Source organism: Rhinolophus ferrumequinum, chromosome 9 (assembly GCF_004115265.2).
Source record: "Rhinolophus ferrumequinum isolate MPI-CBG mRhiFer1 chromosome 9, mRhiFer1_v1.p, whole genome shotgun sequence".
NCBI lineage: Eukaryota > Metazoa > Chordata > Mammalia > Chiroptera > Rhinolophidae > Rhinolophus > Rhinolophus ferrumequinum.
The window spans coordinates 45,512,648-45,539,102 of NC_046292.1; the positions used below are offsets into that span (position 1 = coordinate 45,512,648).

General features: G+C 46.2%; 1 protein-coding gene across 9 annotated transcripts in view; it reads right to left on the bottom strand.

Moving 5' to 3' along the window:
• Positions 1–21,623, bottom strand: part of KANK4 (KN motif and ankyrin repeat domains 4) — a 67,649-nt gene extending 46,026 nt beyond the window's left edge. For 4 of the 9 annotated variants that reach the window (XM_033115336.1, XM_033115344.1, XM_033115333.1 and 1 more), the window contains exons 1-2: positions 21,318–21,623; positions 414–545 (exon numbers count right to left, since the gene is read on the bottom strand). The gene's annotated coding sequence lies outside the window, so the exon portion shown is untranslated. Of the gene's footprint in view, positions 1–413; positions 546–11,894; positions 11,986–13,952; positions 14,090–21,317 lie in introns of those variants that run through there. The other 5 variants (XM_033115341.1, XM_033115335.1, XM_033115339.1 and 2 more) reach the window with 3 other exon arrangements.
• Between the last annotated feature and the right edge of the window lie 4,832 nt (positions 21,624–26,455).

Genomic DNA, 26,455 nt, shown 5'->3' on the forward strand with positions numbered 1-26,455 from the left:
ACGGGCATTTGTGAGGTGGGTCAAACAAGGATGATGAGCGCTCAGCCTCAACAGCATGTGGCCAGAGGAAGGCTGGGCATCATCAGAGATGAACCAGAAAGAGGGCAGTGAGAGGAGAAGGGTTCTAGAAACTTCTATCAACTTCAACCTTTCCTTCAAGGAGATGGGGTTTGCTGCCAGTATACCATCTGGCAATACAAAGGAAGGCCATACACTGTTCTGGTTTGGATTTTGTTTTGTTTTAATGTGGGTAAGGTCACTAAAAAAAGGTGTTTCCAAAATTCACATCCCATCTTTGCATCACCCCCCATAGCAGCTCAAAGATGTTACAAAATGGTTGGGGCACTCGGAACATAGCACAGGCAGCCTTTTATTAGGTAATACTAACAAATAAACATTTTAAAGATGCTCACGTATTTTCTTCCAGCCAGATTATGGGGCTTTTTCAAGTCAAGGCACCTCTTTCATGCTTCTGGGTATCCTTGAGGGCACCAGCCCAGAGCCTTGCAGGTGGCAAGTGCTCAATCAATCCTGCTGATTCTCTACTGTTGAGAACAGAGAAACACAAAACAGGACATTGGACGTTATCTTCATTTACTAATAGGAGAACTGAGGCGTAATGACTTGCCCATACCATACAGCAGGCAAAGGCCAGGTTCCATGCTCTAGCTGCGTGCTTTCCTTTATAAGCCCCATGCTGATGACACAGGTCTGCGGTGTGGTATTGGAGGACTCTAAAGTGATCGTTTCTTTGAAAACAATCAATATGGCTGGCGTCGCTCATTTAAACGCGGAGTAATGGTGCTGTGGTGGTGAAGAGAGCCAGAGAACTGGGCATCCTCCGTTGGGGATCTTTGCTACAGCCTCTGGCTACAGGGAAAGTGTGATGCTCGTCAACAGGAATAGTCACCAACATCAATTAAGCACTTACTCTACTGGGTCCTTTTCCACCTTCACTCAGCGCCGGGATAACATTGTCACGACCTCCCTGTACAAACAAGTAAAGATGATAGCCTCATAGCCCAGCCTCAGCTCAGGGTTGTGTTCAGAGAAACAGCAGTTAAGTAGTTAAAAATGAATTGGAGGCAATCCAAACCTTCACTGCAATCTCTAGAGAATACATCAAAGGGGAAGTGCATTCTTAGCACAAAGCAAATGTCTTAAAAAATTTTTTTTCCTATCTCTGCTATTCTTAGTATCTATTTCCAGCACAGCCACCACTCCAGAAGCAGAGAGCTCTGTTCCCCAACATCCCTAGCAAACTCTTCTGCTTCACTCTTCATTCAGTTGCCTTCCTCACCTCTGGCATCTACTCACCTATCCTCTGCCAGTCGCTCTTTATCCTTGTCACTGGGAATCCCAATATTGGCTCCATTTGTCCAGTGCTTTCTCATCACTGGATGACCCCAGGATACATAATAATAGAGGGGCCACAGCTAAGCAAACTATGCCAGACATTTTGTCAAAAGAGAAGTACTTGAAGGCTCCACAGGCAAAAAAGTTTTGAATACTGAGGCATGTATGGTTTTATTCCCTGTTGCATCCATTTTACAGATTAGAAAACTGAGGCATAATAACAATAGTGAATAATCATATTGTTATAATAATATTTATTAGCCAGACACTGATATTGCACAAATGATAACTTATTTAATTTCACAATGACCATATCAGGGAGGTGCTATTATATCCCTTTCACAGATGACAGGTTCAGAGCACAAAGCTAGTAAGTGGCAGGGTTGGAATTCAAATTGAGATGTGTCTGACTCTAGAGACCAAGCTCTTAACCACAGTGTTCTCTGTTTTTCAGGTTCTAGTTCTGTAACTGTGTATGAAGCGAGTTGCCAATGGCATCTAAATAGAAAGAGAAGGAACCAGATAGAAGTATTTGGAAAAGAAATGAGTTTCGGTGTTAAAGACCATCACCAGCCATGCTCATTAAATATCAAATGATTATTTAGATATCAATAACATTTTCCGGGCATGCAATAAGTCTATAAATAAGGTAAATTTATTTGCAAAGGAACAGGCTAAGAATTGCAGTGACTTTCTAATTAGCTTAAAATTATTTAATCAATACAACACAATTTCTTTTCAAATAATCTTTGAAAGTTCCAAGGAGTCTTGAGATGTTTAATTGCTATTTAACCAGAGAGCCGCAGTCAAGTTACAGATACCAATTTTAGAGAAAATGTTTTTTGCAGATCCAGCACACTGTCAAAATTTCCGTTAGAAAGACATGTTTTCAGACTAGATACAAGGGTTTTAGGTTACAAATTAATTTCGTTTCTCAATTGTTCACCAGGGCAAGGGGGGGCGAGAGAGTGGGCTAATTCAGGGGACCACGGCTCCTGCCTCGTATAACTCAGAGAGATATACTTCCCTGCCAATAAAGCAGAAAGATGCTGCTTCCAATGACTCCAACTGGAAAATCTGGGTTGGACTTTGGTTCTGAAAATCACAGAGATTTTCACATCCCCTAATGGCTCCAGCAGATATAAACCACGAGAGCAGGTCAAGACTTGAACCACGAGTTTGCCTGGATCCCACTCATATCTTCTATACCAGCTCTGATGAACCCATGAAGTGAAAGCAATAGATACCAATGGAACAAGCAATGGATACAAAATCACAACCTCTCGGGCAGGAATCTGTGTTTTCACAAGCGCACTATAGTTTGAGAAGTCCTGGTCTAACCTACTTTTAAAAGCACTTTGTAAACTACACTTCAATGCTTCTTAAACAGTGCTGTGCATATACATCTCCGGAAGATCTTGTTAAAATGCAGACGCTGATTCAGCAGGCGTGGGGTGGGGCCTGAGAATTTGCATTTCCAACAGGCTCTCAGGAGATGCTGATGCTGCTAGTCCCAGCACCAATAAGGCGGGCTTGTGATCAGGATGTCTGGTTGGGAAGGGATGGAAAGGAGTCCAACAGACTTCGGCACAATTCCTAGCTCCATTGCTTATAAGCTTTGTGACCTCGGCCACGTCTCTCTAATTCTTTGAACCAGATTCCTCAGCTATGAAAGGTTTAAAAAAGATCCCTCAGCTATGAAAGGGTACAAAAAAGGGTATAAAATGCACTTTATAAGTCTGCTCAGATGGCAATATACCCATACTTAACACAGCCCTGTTGAGGAAACACTTAAACAGAAGCTGTGGTTGCTGTTGTTTCCGAGAAGGATGCAAATTAGTAAGTCTCAATAATCATTCACGGTTTTGTTATTATTTATTGAGAGCTGCCATATGGTACGCTAGGCACTGTGCCAAGTAGCACAGTATTGTTATTTCCTCCTCCCTGGCTCTGTGTGCGAGTCAGGTATTATTTGTTCTGCCTTGCAGACGAGGAAGCCAAAGTGCACAGAGGTTTGGTCCAAGACAAAAAAACAGTGCAAGGCAGAGCTAGGGTTGAATTCGGGTGTTCCTGCCTAATCTTTTAACCACCCAGGCTGAGGTATTGTTCTGTCCACACCTGTCTGTAAGGCTTGAGTCGAGGGAAGGGTGGTGGGAGATGGTACAATACGGGACTAGGTTGCAGAGGTGCAGGACAGGCAGGGGCAGACGACGGCCTCGAGGCGGAATGCTGCACTGCACCGGGACATCAGGCCCAAAAGAAGCACGACCAGGTTCCACAAGGTTGGGACACCCAGCAATCAGGAAATAGTGTCTAAAAGGGATGAGGACTGGTGCCCTCATGCCTCGTACCCTGCTGCGCCAGAGCAGTGCTCCTTAAAGATACAGTATGTGCACTACTGTATCAATGATCTATGAATCATTGATGGATTCATAGATTCATTAATATTGTGGAGGCAGCAACTGATTTGGACTTGGTGGGCAAGATGTGTTGGAATGGGGGACAGATTTTCACATCTGGACTTTTCTTTCTTAAAAAAAGGAGCAGTTCCAAACAGAAGAACAACAGGAATATTTCTCTTGGAGTGCAGCCAGTGCACACAATGCCTCCTTTTCTTCCCAGGGCAGAAGGCGTTTGAGGCCTGGCTCCTCGGCGGGTGTGTGCAGCTCAGAGCCTGCCCGATATACTTACCCACTTGTGCTCTGGAGCACAAAGCCCCCTGCCTGCCAAGCCCAACACAAATGCCTCCTTCACCACAGCCTCTGCCACATGTGATTTCAGCTGCCACTGCTTTGGAAAGCCCCCGTCCAGGGCCAAAGGGAGGCTCTTGTGGCCGGGTCTCCCCACGACTGTATGGAGACAGGAGACAACGATGCATTCTCAATCATCCAGTCCACGAAGCATGAAGTTAAACAGCTCAGCAGCTTGAGGGGAGCAAGGAGAATGCCTTTCTATTCACAGATCAGCCTCTACAGATGGTGTTCAATTAGCCATTCATCAGAAATTATTGTTCAGGCACAGGGCTAGTGTCGGTGGAATCATGTATGAATAAGATGAAAATAAAGACCCTTTAAGGAACTCACGGTCTAAAACAGGAGGCAGAGACCTAATCCAGGACATACTCATACGGGGTCATAGAGGTGAGTGAAGGCATTATGGAGGACCACGAAAGCATCCCAACCGTGGTGTTGGAGCTGGACTTTGACGGATGAATAAAAGTTCATCAGGCAGACTGGGGAAGCAGCTCTCCAGCTCCCAGATGAAAATATGTACCATGGGCTTGAGGCATGACCAGTTAACCAGGCTCAGCGTGCAGGACGGAGGCCCAGAATGGTGAAGGCAGGGGCTGGAGGTCAGCTCCTTTTATTCTGTAGAGAATAGGAAACCAGCAAAGGTTCTTCAGCAGAGGAGAAACAAGATGAAGGCTGGGTTTTGGATACAACTCGGATTGCAACGAGGGGGGTGCATCCCCAGAGCCTGACCCTATAGTAGACCATAAATATTTAAGGAATGAAGAAATGATTTTGAGAGGGAAGAGAGAGTAGGGAGACTAATGAGAAGACTGGCCAGACTTAATGCTTTCACTAACTTCTACTTTTATGTCTTTTTCTTTTTTCCTTTTAAATTAACAGCAGCTTTTCTTCTTCTTTATTGAACCATCACAAATGTGTATAATCTGAGATTGCAGGCATAATTACATAATGTCTTATACTATTGGCAGTTTCCTGAACGTTGGCTTTGTCTTCCGGAATAATTTTGTCAGCTCCTCGATGGCTGGGACAACGCCTCTTGTGCTCTCTTTGCGTTGTCCAGCAGCATCTATCGTGTGCTGAGCACACAGTAGGCCCCAAGTAAGCAGAACCACAAAACACATTCACAGAGTGTCAGAGCTAGACAGGCTCTTGCAATTAACTGGTCTGACTCTCATTTTACTGATGGGAACGCTGAGACCCAGAGAAAGGGAATCATATGCCCCATCTGAAGATGTGTCCACATTTCTACTTCTAGACTCTGGCATTTTACAGTAGGGATCTGGGCTCAGTCAAGACTTTCAAGTGCTGACATCAAGGGTCAAGGCGTCCAGCGATGAGCCTGGATAACAGCAGGGTAAACAGAACACTGGCACACAAACAATACAGGCATAGAAGAAAGTGTTCACGTGCACACATGATATTCAGCTTCCAATCCTTATTCAATTCTGAGAAGAGCATAGCCTGCTTCTGGAACTGCTGAGCCACGAGAACATAAAGATAGAGTATGGGCTTTGGTGTAAAGCGGGTCCGAGTTTGCATCCCAGCTCTGTCACTTATCAGTCGTGTGTTTAGCAAGTTCCCTAAACTGCCCCAGCCCCAGTATCCACATACGTTAAACAGAAAAACACACAATGTCCTCCTTGCAGGGTTGTACAGATTAAGTGGAATGAAGTTTATCAAATGCTTATCACAGGGTTGGCAGTGGGAATTAAAAGGTGGTGAACTAGAGAGAAAGTCAGAAAGAACAGCAGTCTTGGCAACCAATGAGACTCATTCATTAACCACCCGCTGGTTCCTGAATACTTACTGTAGTTCAGGCACTGAATCAGGAAGGAAAGGGAGGTGTCGCAAACTCCAGGGTTTCAAACCTGGGTAACTAGAGAGCGGTGGGAACACCAACTGAGTTAGGAAAATCAGGAGGGAACAGATTTGGAAGTAGGAGGACAGATAGTTTGTCCTGGGTCATCCAGAGAATGGCAGACGGCTGAAAAGGTGGGCCTGGGAGAAAGGAGAAACCCAAAGATTAGAGGTGTCGATTCTTAAGTCAATCATATCAGTATGATCACTGCAGCAGTGAGTAGTATGAGGAAAATTCCTGAAGAAAGTCACATGTGGGGAGCAGATGTAGAAGAAGAGCCAGGGTGGTTTGCAGCCCAGAAACCCGAAGAGGTTACGTCTTGAGAAACCGGGTGAGGCCAACCTCAGCTTCAGTAGAGTCGAGGGATGTTGCCAAAGGTTGACAAGATGGGAGAAGCAACCAGGTGGGGCTACTCTTTGCTACTTCATTGGAATTCAGGAGATAAATGGGCAGTAGCTGAAGGGAGGGGAAACGTGAGCTTGTTTGCAGCCAAGGGAAAGAAGTCAGGAGAGAGAAGTAGACTGAGATGCAAGAAAGAGAAGGTGGTATGAGAGCTGACATTGACTCCAGGCGTGGTGATGAAACATGCAACAAAATTGAATTTAATCTTCCCCAGAACCATCGGAGTGAGGTGATTTGATGAGTCAATTTTGCAATGAGGAAACTAGGCACAGAAAGATTAAATACCTTACCCACGTTAGCAGTAGGTGGATTTGAGTCCAGAAGCTCCAGCTCCAGATTCCATGGCCAGTTTAAAGGAGAGTATTTCTGGAGGGAAGAAGGGAAGCTTCTTAAGGCCTGACTCTGGCAGCGGAGGGGAGAACAAAGATGGAGAGGACTGGTGAAGTGGAGATGAAAGAGTGCAAGACACGTGGTCTCCACCTTCTTAGTGAGGTATGAACAGGCCACGTGCCAAGAGTGAAGGATGTGTGAATGGATTTGGGAACTCTAGGAGAGCAGGTGAAGTTTGCAATAGTCAGGGAGGAGACTGGGATGAGAGACAACTGAGACAGACCTGAGAGATGCCACATAGCAGCTGAGGTCACAGGGCACAGATTTCAAATGAATCTAGCCGTCCCAAGGATCAGAGAAATGGGACAGTAAAGTTTAATCTAGGATTGGGGTTTACAAAAGTAAAAGTTACTAAGAGGAGATTGTAGGGTACAAGAGAGGACACAAATAGTATGAATGTTGGCATGTCATCCATCCCAACCAGCACAGAGTGGGGACAGAGCAAGTAGCCATGCTGTGCTATAACCGAGGTCTGCTGACCAGTCATCCCACCAGACACCTGATCACAAAGGTGCCCCAAAGCACCCCTATCCATTCCAAAATAAGTCTTCTTGCTTTCACAGTGAAGCCTTGTAATTACACTGGCCAAAACCATAGCCTCAAGCTACACATGGCTATTGAGCACTTGAAATGTGGCTAGACTGAATTAAAATGTGCTGTAAGTGTAAAACGCACACTGCATTTCGGAGACTTGGTATGAAAGAACAAATATAAAATATCTCATTAATTTTGGGGGTATTGATTCCATGTTGAAATGATAATATTTGGATCTATTGGGTTAAATAAAAATATATCATTAAAATTAATGTCACCTGTTTTCTTTTTATTTACTGTGCTACGAGAACATTTAAAATGTGATTTGCATTATATTTCCATTGGCAAGAGCTGGTCTATAAGGCAACTATGACATTAAATATGGGCTAAGTAAATGTATTAGGCCAATATACCCATTCAAGCAAATGAATTTCTCTAAATCGCCCTAAGAGATGCTCTGAGAGAAGGGGAAACAGAACTGATAAGTTTTGATTTGTGGGACTACAGGACCAGGTAGACGTGACCTGAATTAGAAAAGGGGTCCTCTGTGGGGTCCTGGAAAAGCATTTTATGGTGAGCTGCTGACTGGGGCAAAAAAAAAAAAAAGGGCCAAACATCCAAAATAAGACCAAATGCTGGAAAAGTCCACAAATTTGCCAGTGATGACAAAGTTTGGCTTCCCTTCAGTGTCCTAACTCTGCACCAGGCCATTCTCAACCTCCCTAGCTCCGTCTGCCCCTGACTTTGGGGTGACCTCCAAACCTGTCCCTTTGACTAGACTCTCCCAGCACACTAAACCCAATAACCTCACGCATTCCAAAAAGTAATTCCCAAAAGGTCGGAACTAGGGCCCCCTCATGCAGCACCCCTGTTTCAGGAGCCTCCTGCCAACAATTAGAAAAGGAAGCAATATGATACAGCATGACTAGCACGGCTTGCAAGCCAGGAAATCCAGATTTGTCCAATTTTTGCTGTGTGAGATTGAGTCATACCACAACTTCTCTGGGTCTCAGCTGCTTCATTTGTCACATAATATTTACTTAAATCTATTGACTTGTCAGAGGGCTCAATGACATAACAGGAGTAAGACGTCCTTGTTAAAGATGTATTACACAAATGAAAGAGAAATATTGTAATCTAGAGCCAGAAGGGGAAGGAGAGAAGTAAAAAAGGAAAAGCAGGTAGCAGGAAGGGGATGCCATTTGCAAAGACAAGGTATGAATCCTCCTTCTGCTAAGGGGGGCTGACTTTCCCCACTGGCCAGAGGGTGCCCCCCTGAAGGGCAGGCACAGGTCACAGCCTTTCCATCAGGCATACCTTCCAATCCACATACCTGGCTTCGGGAATGTTCCTCCAGCTGAGTAAATAAAAGTGAGTCCAGAGAAAATATCCTAAACACAACTGAATGCATCTATTAATGAACTGCTTAGGATTGCAGTGCTACTCGGCACTGAAAAGGGGATTTTAAATTCCATTGTGAAAAGTTATAATTCATCCCAGATTCACTTCCTCTTCCCCCACTCCATTTCTCCCATGGTGAAGGGTAGAGAATGAGGAATTCAAAGAATGGAAGATAGAAGCAGGCTGTGCTTTCCCCAGTGGTGTAGTAGCAGGCTCTAATCACCCAGTACCCAGCAAGCTGTGCTGAGCACATATGCATTTTATTTAACCCTCATTGTAACCTTGAAGGAAGCAATGATTATCCCCATTTTACAGAGAAGAGACCTGAGGCTCAGAGAGGCACAATGGGAATTCAAAACTAGATCTTTCTATCCAGCAGTGTTTTCCTTTGCAAACTCTTTACATAGGCTCAGAGGTGATGTAATAACCTGTAATATGTTCAAAATAGAGCATTAGGAGAAAAACGTAACAGGAGATACATAAAATCTCATTTTTATTTAAAAAATCTCTATCTATCATTTATCTATCTATCTATCTATCTATCTATCTATCTATCTATCTATCTATCTATCTATTGATATCTAGCTCCATATAAGGATATGGTTATATCTCATGTAGGTATTGCACCAAGTCTAAAACAATACATTCCAAACTGTCTCACATGCCCCAACCACCAATTCTTGACAGTTCGGAGTTTTCTCCTTCATTTGTTTCTATATTATTTTAAATGTTTGCTATTAACTGGTATGATTTTTAAAACAATTATTTATTAAAAATTTCCCAATAGGATTTACTAAGCCTTTCAAATTGTAAATAAAGACCACCCACTAACACATACACACTCTAAAAATTATTCAAAAAGTGGAAAGAATTTCTCTTTTCCATTAGTTTCCTTATCAATTAAAAAAACCCACAAATTTCATCTTGTCCCGTAGGAGTCCAATTTTTTAAGCTTACAAGGTTAATAACGTAAGGTAGTAAACATCTTACAATGCAGTAAATACCTGTCAAAGACACATGTTTTAGTGTCCTTCCCCAGCAAAGATACCCGACGCCAGTGGCTGAGAGGAGTGGGCAAAATGCTTCACTGCAGGGTCCCAACTTCTCCATCTTTCCAGGGTATTGCAAAATACCCAAACTTCACTTCCTAGTTTCCTTCCCCAGCCATCATGCATGTAGTGTCCTATTTTTCACCACCTAGCTGCCTCCCTACAATTCAGATTTTCCAAGGAGTAGGAAAATTCATTCCCTAATCTGATAAAGGAATTGCAATGCTAATGGTTTAGAATTTTCTTTCTCCTCCCCTGTAAGGATTTCCATTTTATTAGGAGCTTCCTGAACACAATGTATAACTTCAGAGTGATTTGAGTGGTGGACATTTCAGGCAAGCTAACTGGCCAGTGGGAAATACCACCTGTGACTGTGGGCTGCAGTGATCACCTTCCCGCTCGGTGTTGCCATATGGGATTAATACTAGCCTAGTGTTGCCAGGTCAGATTTTTTTCCAGGGGAAGCCAGGAATGTGGATTTCTGTAAAATCTGATTTTTAAATGTTTGTTGACTTAATTATTTCTTTTTCTTTCTTCTTAACACTGTGCCGGTCAAACAAAACCCACATGCAAACCAAATGCCACCCACGTGCCCACCAGGCATTGAGGTGGTCTTACCCAACTTTCTAGTCTCATCCCCAATAGCTCTGCCTCTCACAAATGCAACTCACACCTCCCCAGGGCCTAAACACCTTTGTGCCTTTGCTCACACCTTCCCAACCCGTAAGAGGCCCTTTTCTGTCTTTTCTCCAGTCTTTCCCATCCTTCAAGGATCTGCTTACATTGCACCAACTCTTCCTAATCCTAAATAGTAATCTCAATTAATACTGCCCAGCCTCCAATGTTTTCTTCAAAAAGCTATGTCCCCACCATTGTATTTCCATTGATTCTAGCGCTTCTCACGTATTGACTTTCATCACCATTATTTCCACAGGTTTAAATCTTTCTGACAGATCATAAATTGGAAAAGAGGAGGGAAGGGTTTCTTGTGGGGGCCGGCTATGACTTTGGTACTACTATCTTCATTTTACAGGAGAGAAAACCAAAACTCAGTGAATAAGTGATCACCTTGAGCTTTCTGCATACACCACAGCTTTGCATGTCTTCTAGGCTTCCTTCTGTTCCTGACACCCAGAATGCTCTTCCTCTGTCTCCATCTGGTGACTCCTACTCAGCCCTCAAGACAGCTTTACCTATCAGCCTCGTCCCAATCTCCACACACTGGTCAGGATTGGACCCCATCCCTCCAGTTCTGTGTTCCCACAACACTCTGTAAGAATATCTGTCAAATCACTCATCAGACTCTCTTGTAATTAGCTGAGTCTTTGTCTCCTCTGTTAGATTGTAAGTGCCTTGCCTAGCACAGTGCCTGGCCCAGAATAAGTGATCAGTCCATATTTACTTGACAGCAAGGAAGGAAGGGAGCAAGGGAATGCTGCAGGGAGGGAGGAAAAAGGGAAGGCGGGAAGAAAAGAGTGTAACAGCCCACAGGCAATCAACAAATGTGAGATATAATTAATCACATGGCTCTCAGCCCCACTTCTGGGGGTCTAGCTGGCTCCTTATCTAGCCCCAAAGCAGATAATTGGAAGGCTCCAGCTACACCTCCTCTCCCAGGGTGAGGAAGGCAGGTGGCAGGTTGCTTGGCTTCGGGGCCCCAGGAACCAGTATTCACCTCTGCTCTTTGCTCCTGGTTTCTGGCCCTGGGGAAAGTGATTTTCTGCATCAGTTAGGCTGTTCTGTGGAGGGATAACTTCAGTTATGATGGATGATGGTGGGGATGAGCTTTCCCCAGAAAGCTGGCAGGAAAATGAACCAGAGAAGCTCGGAGCAGGCCATGTGCTATGCTGACAATTCTCCTTGGCCAGGGCAGACAAGGAGGAGAGGGGTACCCTCTTTCAGAGAACCCTGGAAGTGCGGCACTTTGCTCTGCGGGTTGCTAGAAAACTCCTGTGACATGGCCCCCATGCCACCCCTCCTCATTCACAGACCAGGAGGCTGGGCCAGGCGGCTCCTGCTCCTGGACCCTCTCCCTGGCCCAGGCCGAAGAGAACCATCCTGTCTCGGGAGAAACTGCAGAGCATCTAGCCTGGGTTGATGTTCTCAAAAGCCCAACTTGCTACTCAAAAAGGAGCAGTTTACAACACCCACCGACACGCACTGTGGGATCAGGGGTCAGAAACATTCTGGTCTCCCCAGCACTCCACCAAGATCAAGTCAGGGCGGGAGGTCAAGGATTCCATTTCTCCAGGGAATGCAGGACCTCAGAGAGCTGTCCTAGAAGGCAGAAGAGCTGGGGAAAGGTCACAGGGTCCACCCTCTCCCAGAGCCAAGCAGGATTCCCAGGCCCCTCCCACACCAAGCAACTGGGACAGAGGGGCAGTTTCCACCTCACTTCCCCTGTCTCCCCATTCCTTTTCCTCCATCTCTTCCCAGGAGACCCAGCCAGAACCTCCACCCAAGCTCTCCGGGGCTTTCAACCCCCACCTCTAGAGCACCACAGAGTACCAGGCCCTCCGTGACAGCCTCGGGCAGGCCAGGTAGCCGCAGGTGCTTTCGCTCATAAATCCTCAATGAATCAGTAAGATACAATCTTTTACCCTATTTTGAAGGCCAGGAAATGAAGTTAAAAACCATGTTATAATTAGAAAGGAAAAAAACTTTAAAACAACGAGACCACATTACTTAAGTAAACAAAATATTTAAAGCAAAAAAATTAATGAGAACCAGGACCTCAGCTAGAGAACTGACCAAATAATCATAAGCTTACTGCCTCAGAGACCAAATAAAGCTAATTATATTGACCACTTATTATGTGAAGTGCTTTATGTGCACTGTCTTATTTCATCCTTGAGGTAGCCTATAATGCAACCTCTTACTTATTATCCCCATTTTAAAGATAAGAAACTGAGGGGCAGGGAGGGGGTGTGACTTAACACAGTCCTGGGCGGTAGGTTGACTCTTTGGCAGGGTCACAGTCGTGGGTGAACAGGTTCCCTTTCAGGGTAACATATTTGCGTTTTAACAATAGCTTTCTAGAGAACACAAATCCAATGGAATGACGCTAATGCAGGGAATTTAAGGCCTCAGCTTTGCCAGTGGGCAGAGTTCTCAGGGCAAGAGCCTTTGGCACCACCAGGCATCACCCGAAGGCGGCTACCCACGGATCTGGTTCACACAGGACTCTATTCAGCAGCTGGCAAAGCCGAGGGCATGGGGGTAGAATGAGAGAGAAGATTAGGTCAGGGAAGGCCAGCTCCAAAGCAGGCGCAAGAGTGCGGCAAGTAGCCACTGCAAAAGATTATGAGTTCAGGTGCTCCACGTGTGTCCCTATGCCCCCAAATAGCCTGCTTACCAGTGTGGAAGAGACACTTGTGGTATTAGTGTCAGGGCTGGGCGGTGAGCTGGGGCAAGAGGCCTTGGCTCTTATTACAGCTCAGTTACTCACTCCCTGTGCCACCCAGGGGCTGCCACCTACCCTCGCTGGTCCTCAGTGTCCTGATCTGTAAGACAAGAGGGGTGGGTCTAGGTAACAGGAGAGGTTTCCTAGAGACAAGCTCTAGATGATGGGACCCAGAACAGGCGCCAAAAACAGGCCACTGGAGCCCTGCAAAGGGTATTGAAGGACACAGTTCCTGTGCTGTTATCAAGGTGCTGCGAAAAGGATTCCACGCCAGACTCGGCACTGAGCACTGTGATGGGGAGAGGGTGCTTTCACCCAGAGGGGACAGCTGCACAAGTAATGCCCATGAATTCTCCCCAGAGACCAGAGCCAACTGCGAGGAGGAGTGATGCCTGCTTCTTAAAGGCCAGGTTTGAAGCTTCCTAGAGAAGCCCACACATGAAGAAGATGGAGACAACCACCCAGTGTAAGAGGAGAGTGGAGGCACTCAAACGGAAAGACTACCCAAAATGGTGCTGACGCGCTAGAGGGCAAATATGTAAATTTAGGAAAGAGGTACCATTATTTCCATTTCACTGATACAAATACTGAGGCTCTGTAGGGTCACAGCCAGGTGGCAGGGCTGGAGTTAGAACCCTGCCTGACCCCACAGCTTTTGTTCTTAATGTTTATCCTATCCTCACACCCACAGCACATGTGCCTTTGAGTGGATTAGGATGAGAAGGGGAAAGGAAGGGGACGAGGACAGGCAAAAGGCTGGAGAGAAGGATGGAGAAGACAGGGATGGAGAGTAAGAACTTTCTTACCGAAACAAAATGGCAGCCATAGTTTTTCCAAACAGACTCTTCTGTGGTTGCCTGCAGTGGTTTTTTAAGGGCATAAAGTTCTGGAATCAGCCAGATCTGGGTTGAGCTCCTGGCTCCACAACTTAATACCTCTGGACCTAGAGCAAGAATTGAACCTCTTAAAGCCTCACTTTACTCACCAATACAATTGGAAGAACAGTCATACCTTACTGGATAGTTGGTAAAGATTAAATAACTACTATGTTTAAAGGGCTTGGCACGGTGTCTAGCATACGCTAAGCATTCAATAAAAGGTAGCACAAAACCAACCACTCATCTAATGTTGCCCCAGTGGGCTCTCCTCTCTCCTGATTTCCTCTTCAAAAATCAGCATCTGGCCTGTCTCCCAGATCCTCACAGACGCCCTCCTTCTTTCTGTCTGCTTCTCTTGCATTCCCTCCACTTCAGAACCCACTTCAAAGTTACTTCTTCCAGTGTTTCTCTTCCTTCCTAGGATTCTAGCTTGCATTTGATCAAATGATTCATCAATTACTCTGCACAACTCCTTGACCTCTCAGGAACGTAATTGTCCACTCGGTGGTTATTTCAATGGGCTGGTTTGCATGGGATTGGCCAAGCAATCGACACAGGGCCTGGTGGGTTTGTAGGCTGATAGGAATTACCTACCCAGTTGCCCATGTGTGCCTGCAATTTATAAATTAACCTCTGGATATACATCAAAATTTTCTTTCCAAACCACAAATTATGTGCTCTTACAAATTTGCCAAACTGTTAAATAGAATTTACTACAGCTCAAGAATGTCTTGTACTAATTAGACAGAGATAGATGGGTATATTAAAGATTACGAGGGAGGGTAGGAAACTGGGAACTAAAGCTTACTGACTTCCTGTCAGGGAGTCTTAACCTTTTTTGTGCCATGTACCCCTTTACAGACTGACAAAGCCTATGGACCCTTTCTCAGAACATTTAAAAATATATAAAATCAAATGCATAGCTTGCCTATAAGTCAAACCCATTACATTGCAAAATTTTTAAAACATGAGTGTGTAATATAGTAATATATGTTCTTTATTAACACATTAAATGACAAGCTCTAGCAGCAGGTGTAAGAACTGCTGTAATTTCAGAGCTGCAGTGGGCATAAATCATAGTTCAAGATGTCTGCAGCAGCTGAAATGTGATCTGAAAATATCTGTGATTTCTGCCAGTGACAGTGTTACCGGTACTGAAAATACACTGTGGTTTGTTGCCTACATCAATAATCGAAGAAAATATTAACTAAAGATATTATTTTTTTTTTCCTTCACCCAAGTTCACAGACTCCTCTCTCAATTCTATACACAGGCCCCTTGGAGCTGTTAACCCCAAGTTAAGAATCTCTCTTAGGTCCTTTATAATTCGGTAAGTATTTGTATTGGGCATATTCCTGAGTTCCAGCTCACCTTCAACTCCTTTTCAAGGAATCTCCAACCACCGCTCTTCCTGCCCCAAAAGGTTAAGTTCTATACATCTGACTCTCCTCTGTCCTCCCCTCCTGTCTGATTGGCCCAGGGAAGACACGTGCCTCAGCAGCATCCTCTGTCCAGGATGACCAGACACCCGCCAAGACATGGCCTAGAGAGAAAGCCTCAGCTTCCAGAGAACCAAGCTCATCAAACAGGATCCTCTCTGGGAACTTGAACTAAGCAGCAAAGGAGAGATTAGTGTGATGGTAGGAGGCGGGGAGGGGTGGGCAGGTGCTGAGTTGGGCTGATGGCACCGAAGTAAAGACCAATGAGTGACCACCTGCACCAGGGGAATGGCACCGAATTCAGAATCCACTCCACCCTGCCTCAAGGGTGCCTGGCCTCCTTCCAGGCCTGTGCTTAGATAGCAATACTGCATTTCATGGCTCCTCACTCTTTTCATTAGAATCAGTGTCAGGGAGTCTCTCTGCCGTCTGTATCAAAAGAGCCTTAAGTCCACACTATCCACGGCATTTTAGAGATGAGACAGTTGAAGTTCAGAAACGTTGAGTCCTTTGGTCAGGCTCAAAGGGCTAGTAAATGATGAACTCTTTTTCCTCCATTTACCGTCCTCCCTGTTTTGAGGAGCAGGGGGTAGTGGTCTTTATTATTTCTTCATATATTTGATATCATATAAATGATACATAAAAACCATCTCTTCAAAAAAAACCTCAAACATTACTGGTGAAATGCCCCCCCCCCGCCCACACACTCCGTATGGAACCTAATGAATGTGACCACTTTAGGGTATATTCAGCCGCCACCCCATTTGACATGTCTGGTTTTTAAAACTCGTCCCCAAGAGTAGGATGGCTCCATTTTCCAAGGCGGAAAGGAGTGGGGAGTGGTACACAACAGCCGATGAGCCCGGCACCTGGAAACACTCAGCCCTGCTGCCTGGTGCCCTGCTATATAAATCAAAATTGATTTTATTGCAAGTCGGCATCTCTGGCTTCTGGGCAGAAACCAGGCTGTGGAGGGAAACTGGCACCCAATTCTGCTCTTTTATCTTCGCATGGAGTACATTCTCCCCAGTGCCACATTTCTGTGCCCCTTTGTCCCTTGATGTCAGACTCACAATTTAGACATACCAAAGGAAACTACAGCACAGAGTACTTCCACACAACGGGGACAAAGCCACAGCCACATTAAGAAAATAATAATAATAATAATAATAAATATATATATATATATTGCCAATAAGTTTTATTTACTTTTGGGGGTAAAAAAAGTGGAAGGGTGATGGGAATTGAGATTTGTGTTTTCTCCCACAATGCCTGTGTCCCCGAAAAGCTATTTGAGAGATAGGGTCCAGGCCCCAGGGCTCCAGCGAGACAGTGAGGCGTTCTTTTGAAAACAGACTTCTTTCCCTTGGAGAAAGAATGGTCAGCCAGCTTCTTCAGACACCACCAATCTATAACTGCCTACATATCACATTAACCATCTATTTGAAATCTTAGGGCAGCATTTATTTTATTCTGAAAACTGCGACAGGCCTATTTTTAGCCAGAGGGCCCCTCTTCTTTCCTTTAATCCTACTTTGAAATATTATCCACATAGACTGGAAACTATTCACAGACAGATTCTATTAGAAGCCTCTCAGTCCAAACTCTGGGTCTGGGAGATTAGCATTCTGAGGCACAGAGAGGTTAAGTGTCTAGCCGTAAATCACACAGTTAGGTAGCAGCAGGTCTAGGCTCCAATCCCGGGATACCCTGGCCTCTAAAGCCCGCCTGTTCCCACATAGTCTACTACTGAATAGCACAAAGTGGTTAGCCGTCTGATCTCCAGGGACAGAGAGCTCAGTGCATGCCAATTTTATCATTTATTAGTTCTATAATCACGGGCAAGTCACTTAACCTCACTTTCCACATATATACATCAGAGGTTATGATTGTAACTATCTCTAGGATTATTACAAGGATTAAATGCGCCACGTGTGTACCCTATTATGATATTGTACTGCTCCTGTGTCACATACAGAAGGGACTGGATCTACCATCTGAAATGTGATAACTGTATCCGCACAACTGCCCAGAGATAGGCAAGAAAAGATTGTTATCAAACCCATGTTACAGTTAAGAAAATTTAGTTCCCCCCAGAGATGACATAACTTGCATGAGGTCAGAGTTTCAAAAGTGAGCACATTCTCAGCACTAGTAAGTCCTAAGTATCCTCCCTACCGCACCGCCCACGGTATGGGTTGAATTAGAAGTAATTCAACCCTCCCTCCGCAGAGTGGAACATGTATCACTGGCTCACACTCTCAGACCCTTCCTTACAAACTAAGATCAGCTCAGTACCTGGTACAGAGTAGAGACTCAATGCAGTTTTGAAAATGAGTAAATTACTAAATTAATGAAGATCTTGATCTGCAGATAAGAAGGCACTGCTAGGCGCAGCAGCCTGAAGTAGGTGTCTTGTTGCAGAAAGCAGGAGGGAGGGAGGCAGGCAAGAAAGATCTCCAGTGGCAACAATCAGGGAAACCCATTCTCTCCATTCATTCCCCACAGCCTGCTCTATGGGGAAGAAGCCTTTGAAAAGACCAAGAGCTGGGCCCCTGATCTCAGTAGTCCCATCCAGAGCATTTCCAAACCTGGACCACATGGCTCAATCCAGGGCCCAAAAGAGAACTGTGAAGCACACGTGACCCTCTGCCCGCTAAAAACAGATGTAATAACATTACAGGCAAGGGGCAGGGAATGGCCAGGGACATGGCCCGTTTGTCCTCCTAATTGTCAACTCTGCCCATAATAAGATTTTTCTCCCTGTCACACCTTAGGCTGCTACTGAACTGAAGCAAAACCAAGACATCCATCTTCCAGCCATAAGCAGGGGCCTTCACAAAGTGGCAGGGACAAAAGGAAGCGTCTTGGCTAAGAGAAGCAGAGAGAGCTGGAAAAAGCCTGGGACTGGGAGTCAGAAGCTGGGGGGTGGGGTGTGTGTATGTGGGGCGGGGTGCGGGGGGTTGTCCATGCTGTTAACCAGCAGCAGATGCTTAGGCAGTCATTGTACCTCATTGGGCCTCTGTTTCCTGTAAAATTAAAGTCCAAAGTTCAGGAAATGGGGTCAATGGGGGAGGGAAGAGCTGTGAATCATGTGACATTGTATGCAAGATCTTTTAGGCTGTATATATTAGGAGAAGAGTATCCACAATTTTCAACAAAATCTCAAATATATATCTAACCCTGCCCTACCCCATAAAAAAAAGTTAAGAAATACTAAATTGTTTTCATCCAACAAGCATTTATTGAACTCCGTCTATGTGTCCTTCTCTGTGTTAGTTATTTGGGACACAAGTATGATTGAGAGTCCTGCTTTTAAGATGCACAGTGCAGTTGATGTTCACTGTGACAGAAGCTTGTCCAGGGAGTTTTGGAAACAAAGAGAAGGAGCATTTGACTCTGGTCAGGAAAGGCCTTGGCTGGGCTGGGAGTAGGATAGGGGAAGCTGAAGTTTAACGTTGAAGTTGAAAGCTGAGTGTGCATTCACTGGATGAACAGATAGGAAGAGTATGTTAGATAGAGGGCAGCATGTACGAAGGCAACGTGTGTTCCAGGACCGCTTGGAGTGCAATTGTGCGTAGAACAGGAGTGTCCAAACTTTTTTCAACGGTTTTCACCAAGGGCCGTATGCGGTAAAATACACAAACAGCCGGGCCACTCACTCGAGGTGAAGTACGTATTGCCTCACCTGGTTTATTTAAGTAAACTAAACATATTTTTGGAATTTGCTGCGGGCCAATTAACAATGGATCACGGGCCGCAGTTGGCCCGCGGGCCGCAGTTTGGACACCCCTGGCGTAGAACATAGATGGTCTCCCTTGAGGAGGGAGGAAATGGGGGAAGTGGTAAAAAACGAGGCTGGAAAGGTAAGCAGAGCCCAGATTAGGAAATGCCAGGTAAGGAATTTTACATTGCAGGCAGTGAGTTAATTCTAGTTTCCAAAGTCTAAGATGAGCCACTACTCCCAGCATGAACCTTCCTAAATGTTGGGCAGAGGCCTGGGTCAGTTGTGAGCCAATGACAATAGAGAACAATTGGAGGAAAGAACTGCTGCTTCTTGGCACCCTGAGTGGGCATGGACTGTATGACCAAGGTGCTGGCAGCGAGCACATGCATGGGGGATGGGCGGGGCACCTGCCTGTCAGTCTCACCCTCTTACTCTCCTAGCCAGGGAGACTCTCACTGCCTATTACCATGGCTGAGAAAGGAAGGTACTGATTGGCCCAGGGGAGGAGATGCAGAAGGGGCACAGCCATTTGGTTGGACCCCTGTTCCTCACCTGTAAGCAGTCTTTCAATCCCTCTAATGGACTCTGCTACTCAACTTGGGGCCCTCTCACATGCTGTTCTTTCTGCCCAAAAGATTCTTTCCACCCTCTTCCATCAGTTCACTCCTATCCATCTTCCAACTAAGTGACTACTGTACCTATCACAGATTTTCATAGCACGTTGTCCTTTCCTTTCAAAGAATTCAGGACTGCTCATAATTCTATATTTATTTGAGCAATTTGATTCTTGTCGGTCTTGACCACTAGACTACAAGTTCCATGAGGCCAGACACCACCAGTTTTGTTCATTTCTGTCTCCCACCACCTTGTGGGTGCCTGGCACAGAGCAAGCATTTGTTGACTGAATGGAAGTCTGCTGTGGACCCTGAACCATTCCCCATGCTCATTGCCCTTTAATATTCCCCACAACTCACATTATGGTCCAGAGATAAGGAGTTTGGAATAAGGGCAGGAGGACTGGACTTGAAAAGGCAATATCAGAGTGGACTCTGCCTCTATTCCAAGTGTAGCTCTGTACTGAAAGGCTCTAAGGTACCCACATTTGGTTTACCCAGGCAGGTCCTTGGGAACTGTATTTAATTCAAGATGCTTTCTCCCCAGACCTGAACCTGGTCACTAGCTGCATCTGACCCTCCCCTGATCCTACTTGGTCGAAAGAACTTTGCCCAGGCTTTAGGAGGTCATCCTTGGAAAGGAGGGGAATCTCCTTCTCCTCTCCCTCCAGGCCAGTATCCTAAGCCGCTTGGGAACTAAAACAAACGGTTCCTACAGCGCTAGCTGATGCCCCAGGGCAAGCGCAGATTCAGACCTGGTGTAGGGGCCATGGGGCTCCACGTTCCAACTCCCAGGCTAAGTAACTGGCCACTCTGCAAGGACAAATACTTGGGGTCAAACGTTTGACCTTATGAGAGATGCGAGGGAGAGAATCTCAAGTGGTGCACAGGCTCGCTCAAAGTGCCCTTGGCCGCCAGCGCACCCAACAATCCCCCGAGGGGCCCCGACTGCTTCCACCCAAAGTCATAGCATAATGGGACCGCTGGAAAGTTCAGCCAGAGGCTTAGGGGTACCGGGGTAGGAAATGGGAGCCGGCTTTTGCTTAAGAAGGGAGACTAGGAGGTCGATCTCAGGTAGTCCTGGGAGCCCGCGCGGCAGGGCTCCCCAGACCCGCAAGCTGCATCCCAGACCGCAGCGCCCGGCTCGGAAGCGCTGGGCAGGGGCTGCACAACCCAAGAGGCAAGAACAACCCCCCCACCCCCCGACACACACACACACTCTGGTCTCCTCTCTACTCAGCATTGGGGCGCAGGGAGCGGGTCGGAGCGGAAGGGAACGGTGCCTGCTCTTAGGCAGCCCCCTCCCGACGCTGTCGTAGACCCCAGACGGAGGCGCCAGGTCGGCCCAGGCTGCCGCAGCCTCTGCCTTAAGGGGGGCCGGGGACGCGGCGCGAGGAGAGAACGAGACAGAGGAGCGTGGCCGAGCGCCCCGACCAAGACCCGGGTCGCGCAGGGCTGGGTCCTGGCACGCCTATCAACGCAGTGCTCGGGCTGGAGTCCGAGGGCACCTTACCTTGGCGAGCCGCGGGAGTCGGGCGGGAGACGGCCGGCCGTTCTAGGGGGCCGGCGCACAGCCAGGCTTCGGGGCACACGCAGCCTCCGGGTGCACAATCCCCGTCCCGGGCGCGCACACCCGGGCTGGTGCACAGTCGGCATCCGGGGCGCGCACAACCTCGGGCGCACTCTTGCCGGCAGGATCCGCTTGGGCTTGGGGCGCACGCCTTGCGGGGCACACCCACCGCGGCCGCTGCGGGACTGGCTGAGCACCGCCGCCAGCCGAAGCTTCGCCCGGCTTTGCCGCCTGCCAACACCACCGAAGTCCCCGCCTTCGCCAGGGGAAAAAAAAAAAAAAAAGACTCCTGACGCGGCGTTGGCTTTGGTGTGTAGGAAGAGGCAGCATTGCGAAACCGAGGGGAGGGTCTTAGCTTTGATAAACTCAAAAAGCCCTTGCACAGAGTTTGGAAGACAAACTTTTTGAAAAGAGACCCCGAAACTCCTAATCTGTGTATAGCTCCTTTCAGATTCCAAAGTGCTTTCACATTCATTCATCTCAGCTCATCTTTGCCCTCAACAGTTAGTGGGGCATTTCTAGCCTCATCTTGTGATGGGGAGATTCCATCATACAAGGTAATGACTGTCGGAACCAGGACTAGAACCGGCCTTGGTAACAGAAACCGAGTGCAGTGGAGTGATGTACTTCGCCAGTGGGATTGTCTCATTGAGGAGGTGGAAGCGTGAGGGTGGGGGTGGATGTACACGAACTTGTCCCTCTCCTAGATTATGTGTTTTTCCATTTTATTTTTTGTCTTCCCAGTTCTGGCGTTAGCCCTACTCAGGAATCCTAAATCTTTCACTTCACACTCCCACCTCCCACAAGGCTTTTTATCCGTTCAAAAGATTTGCGTTGCAGTTATAACCTTGAATGACCAAAGGGCCGGAGGGACGGGCACAACAAACCTTGGAGGGAAGAGCTGGGACTACCCCATTTTACAAATGAGGACACAGTAGAATGTAGCGGAGCCTGTGGGACTCCAGCTCCTAGCTGTGACCCACCATAGAAATCTTTCAAAAGGCCCATTGGTACGGGGTAAATCAACCAAAGGGGTTTCATTTTTTGACATTAATACCCTCAAGAAGGAGATAATTTGGGGCAAGATAATTCTGGGACTTTCATTTTGCCATTTTGGTGGAAACATGGCTGTTACAATGATTTTCCTTCCTCTCACTAGGACTCCTCCAGAAGCAAATCAATAGCCGCAGAGCAATAATAAATGGAAACGGAGGCTTGGCACCAGTATTGGGACACAATGGGGCGTGGTAGGGACTGTGATGAACTTGAGGGGAGCTCCAGGCGCCTGCCCAAGTGAAGGCGCCGCTACTACTCAGATCTAGTAGATTTTTGCCATTCAGGGTAAGGTATTAATATGGCCAGATCATCCCATTTTTTAATAGGCCATGTAAATCCAGATATTTAAGTGAAATCTCCCAGTTTGTTGGTTACTCACTTGAAAAGTGCTAAATACTTGCTATCTAGGTCAACGTTGTTCAACCCAAATGAAATGAATCTATAAACAGATCCAGTCCACGGAGCAGGGTCTTGTGCCCTGGAGATTGGGGTACTTTACACTATTTCATTTGGGCCTCCCAACACCCCTGTTAGCATGGATGACTATTTCCATTTTTTGGAAGAGGAAACCCCAGTTCAGGAGAGTTCTATAACTAGTCCAAGGTTGTACAAGCTAATCAGAGCTGGAACCAAAACCCAGGTATTCTGACTCCTGGTCCTGGATGGAGCCTTTCCCTCTGTATCCTCTGATCTCATTAAGAATTTGATTCTTGCTTTCTGGGTGTTGTGAGCCAAGTTAGGCATGGAGTGGCACTGGGGTGTGGAGACATAGCACCTTTCCTGGGAAGATGGAGAGGGAGTGCCAAACTGCTGTCCTCGAAAGCTCAGCCTGATGACTCAGAAATGAAGTTGTGTCTTGAGGGTAAATCTGAGTCAGAGGAAGCAAGGCAGGAACTGGGACAGCCCAGGCCTCTGAATCCCAGAGTAGGTAATCATGAAACGGGTAGAACGGACTAAGCAAACACATCCACTCCTAGCCCCCTAACCCCCTGCCAAACACACACACACACACACACACAAATAAAACCCATAAGCCAAAGACACAGAAACACCAGCTAGAGCATTGCCTATTTTTCCTGTCATAATAAGAAAGCAGCAAGAATTAGACTGGAAAGTAGACCATTTGGGCAGTCGTGGGGATATTGCAAGCAACAGGTCTTCTAGAATCTCAGGTTTGGGCATGTCCACTGTAGGACCAGCCAGAGCCTTTCAGACAGAGTCTGTAAAGCTGATTTACAATGACTGGGCACAACACTGCTGTAGCCTGAAGCTCCGTCATCAGAGGATGGAGCCCCAGGCAGAGAATGGAGTGCGTCCTTTCCCCCATCCTTTGCTGGAGGACCAAGTGTTCACTATCTACCATATATGTGCCAGTCACTGAGTCGAGCATTTCGCATACATGATCTCATCAGGACTCACAATGAAACTGTGAACTGGCTATTCTCCTACTAAGGATAATGCAATACAGTGTCATTTGCCTAAGGACTGAGAACTAGTAAATGGGGGAGGTGGGATTCAAAGTTGGGTCTTGGTTACTCCAAAGACTAAACTCTCTCTAACTGAGGGCCTGAAAATTGCAGCCAACATGGAGATGTGTCACTCAGAAACTGCTTCAAGAAAGGACCACCCAGGCCTGCCTGGTGGTTCAGGCGGATGGAGCTCCCTGCTCCTAACTCCTAAGAATGCCGGTTCAATTCCCACATGGGCCAGTGGGCTCTCAACCACAAGGTTGCCAGTTCAACACCTCGAGTCCCGCAAGGGATGGTGGGCAGCGCTCCCTGCAAGGGATGGTGGGCAGCGCCCCCTGCAACTAAAAGATTGAATATGACACCTTGAGCTGAGCTGCCACTGAGCTCCCAGATGGCTCAGTTGGTTGGAGCGTGTCCTCTCAACCACAAGGTTGTTGGTTCCACTCCCGCAAGGGATAGTGGGCTGCGCCCCCTGCAACTAGCAACGGCAACTGGACCAGGAGCTGAGCTGCGCCCTCCACAACTAAGATTGGAAGGACAACTTGACTTGGAAAAAACAGTCCTGGAAGTACACACTGTTCCCCAATAAAGTCCTGTTCCCCTTCCCCAATAAAATCTAAAAAAAAAAAAAAAGATAAATTTACCATTAAAAATAGAAAAGGACCGCCCAGCTGTAAGCAGTGTGGTTAGCTGACACCCCCATAGTGTGGTGAGCTCCTGCAGCGTCTTCCTCAGTCAATGATACTTAACAGCCAGTTCTCGGGGTGGGGTAGGGAGGAAATGTGCGCATAGATACAGTCAATTCTTATTATTCACAGTAGTTTATAAATTGGTCGCAAACACTAAAATAGCTAATATTGAACCATGGATCCTGGGGGAAATGCAGAGTTAGGTTCCGATAAGCCTCTGGGCACTTTTTCATCAACTGATCAATACATAACCTTGTTTTATGTTTCTGTTTAAAGACTATATATATATATATATATATATGCATACACATTATATTTTTAATATACATAGGGTGCCAAAAAATGTGTACACATTTTAAGAAAGAACTGTATTAAAATTGTAATAATATATACCGATAACAAAAGATGAATACAAGTCACGTGTATACATTTTTTTGGCACCCCCCGTATATTGTTGATTCACTAACGTTGCACTAACATCCAACAGCTCTATAACTCACTCCTGAGTAAATGTTATCTATCACATGTATGTTCTCCATAAGGCACATCACAGCCTTCTTGTGCTTAGGAATACTAGGTAGCACTTCAGCATTGTATTTTGGGGCTATTTTAAATGGTGAAATCACCTACAAAAAGCACCCAAAAAATGCAAAACAGTATCACTAAATAGACCACAAACAAGACATTTTTTTTACAGCATGAGAGCTGAAACAAGAAGGCAGAGGGACGCCCTGTTCAACGTCAGAAGGGAATGTGCATGTCAGGAGACTCAAAATTTTCACTGCTCTATGCATGTCTGAGAGTAACTGAAAAAGTACTGTGACTATTGATTTTGGGCTGACAAATAAGTGTTAGCAAGTAAGTGAATTTGCAAATACATTATGAAGATCAGCGGTACATGTATGTATCCATATGTGCCTTCTGAGTCCTTCATATCTATCACCTATCCTTCCAGGTCTATCTCCCATAATCCTCTAGCCAAACGGGACCGTTCACCATTCTCCAAACATATCCCACTCCAAACTTATCTAGCTTTGTAACTGAGTGCAGGCTGCTGCCTACATCTGGACTCTTTCTTCTATGCCTCCCAACACACACAGACACACACACAGTCTTTCTGTGTCTGAGTGATTCGGCTGTGCAGTTTTACCTCCTCCGTGAAAGCCTTCTTGATGCCTCAGACAATGGGATTTCTCCATCCTTGGGACCACAAAGGCATTTTGAAGCCTATGTCACACACTGCTCAGGTTCTACCTTAGTGATCTTCAAAAACACAAATCTGATCATGCCACTCCCCTGCTTAAAACTCCTCAAAGGCCTCACATTGCTCTTGCGACAAAGCCTGGATTCCTTTATGAAGGCTTACAAGTCTAGCCCCTTCCTACCTTTCCAGTCTCATCTTGTGCCCCCTTATCCTCTCTCCTCTAGCCACACAAGACTCCTCTGAGTTCCTTTAACACACTGGATCCCTCCCTGCCTAGAGTTCTCTCCACATACTGCGTATTCTTCTGCCTGAAATTTTTCTCCCTCCAGTTCTTTGTCTAGATAATTAATACTTATCCCATGAGTCTCAGCTTAAACATCACTTCTGCAAGGAACCTCTCTGATGCACTCGTAAGCCTCAGACTAAGTTATGAGTGCCTGGTGTCTGCCCCCGCAACATCTCTGGTTTTCTTTCATAACATTCAGCACAATTTAAATGGTGTGTGATTGCCCACTGCTCCCACAAGGTTGTGGTTACATGAAGAGAGGCCTCTGTCTCATGTGATGTATTTCAGCACCTAGTTCAGAAACTGGCACATGAACATGTAGCCTGGCTCTCAAGAAATGTTTATGAATGAATAAATAACGAAATCTCCGTTGTCTT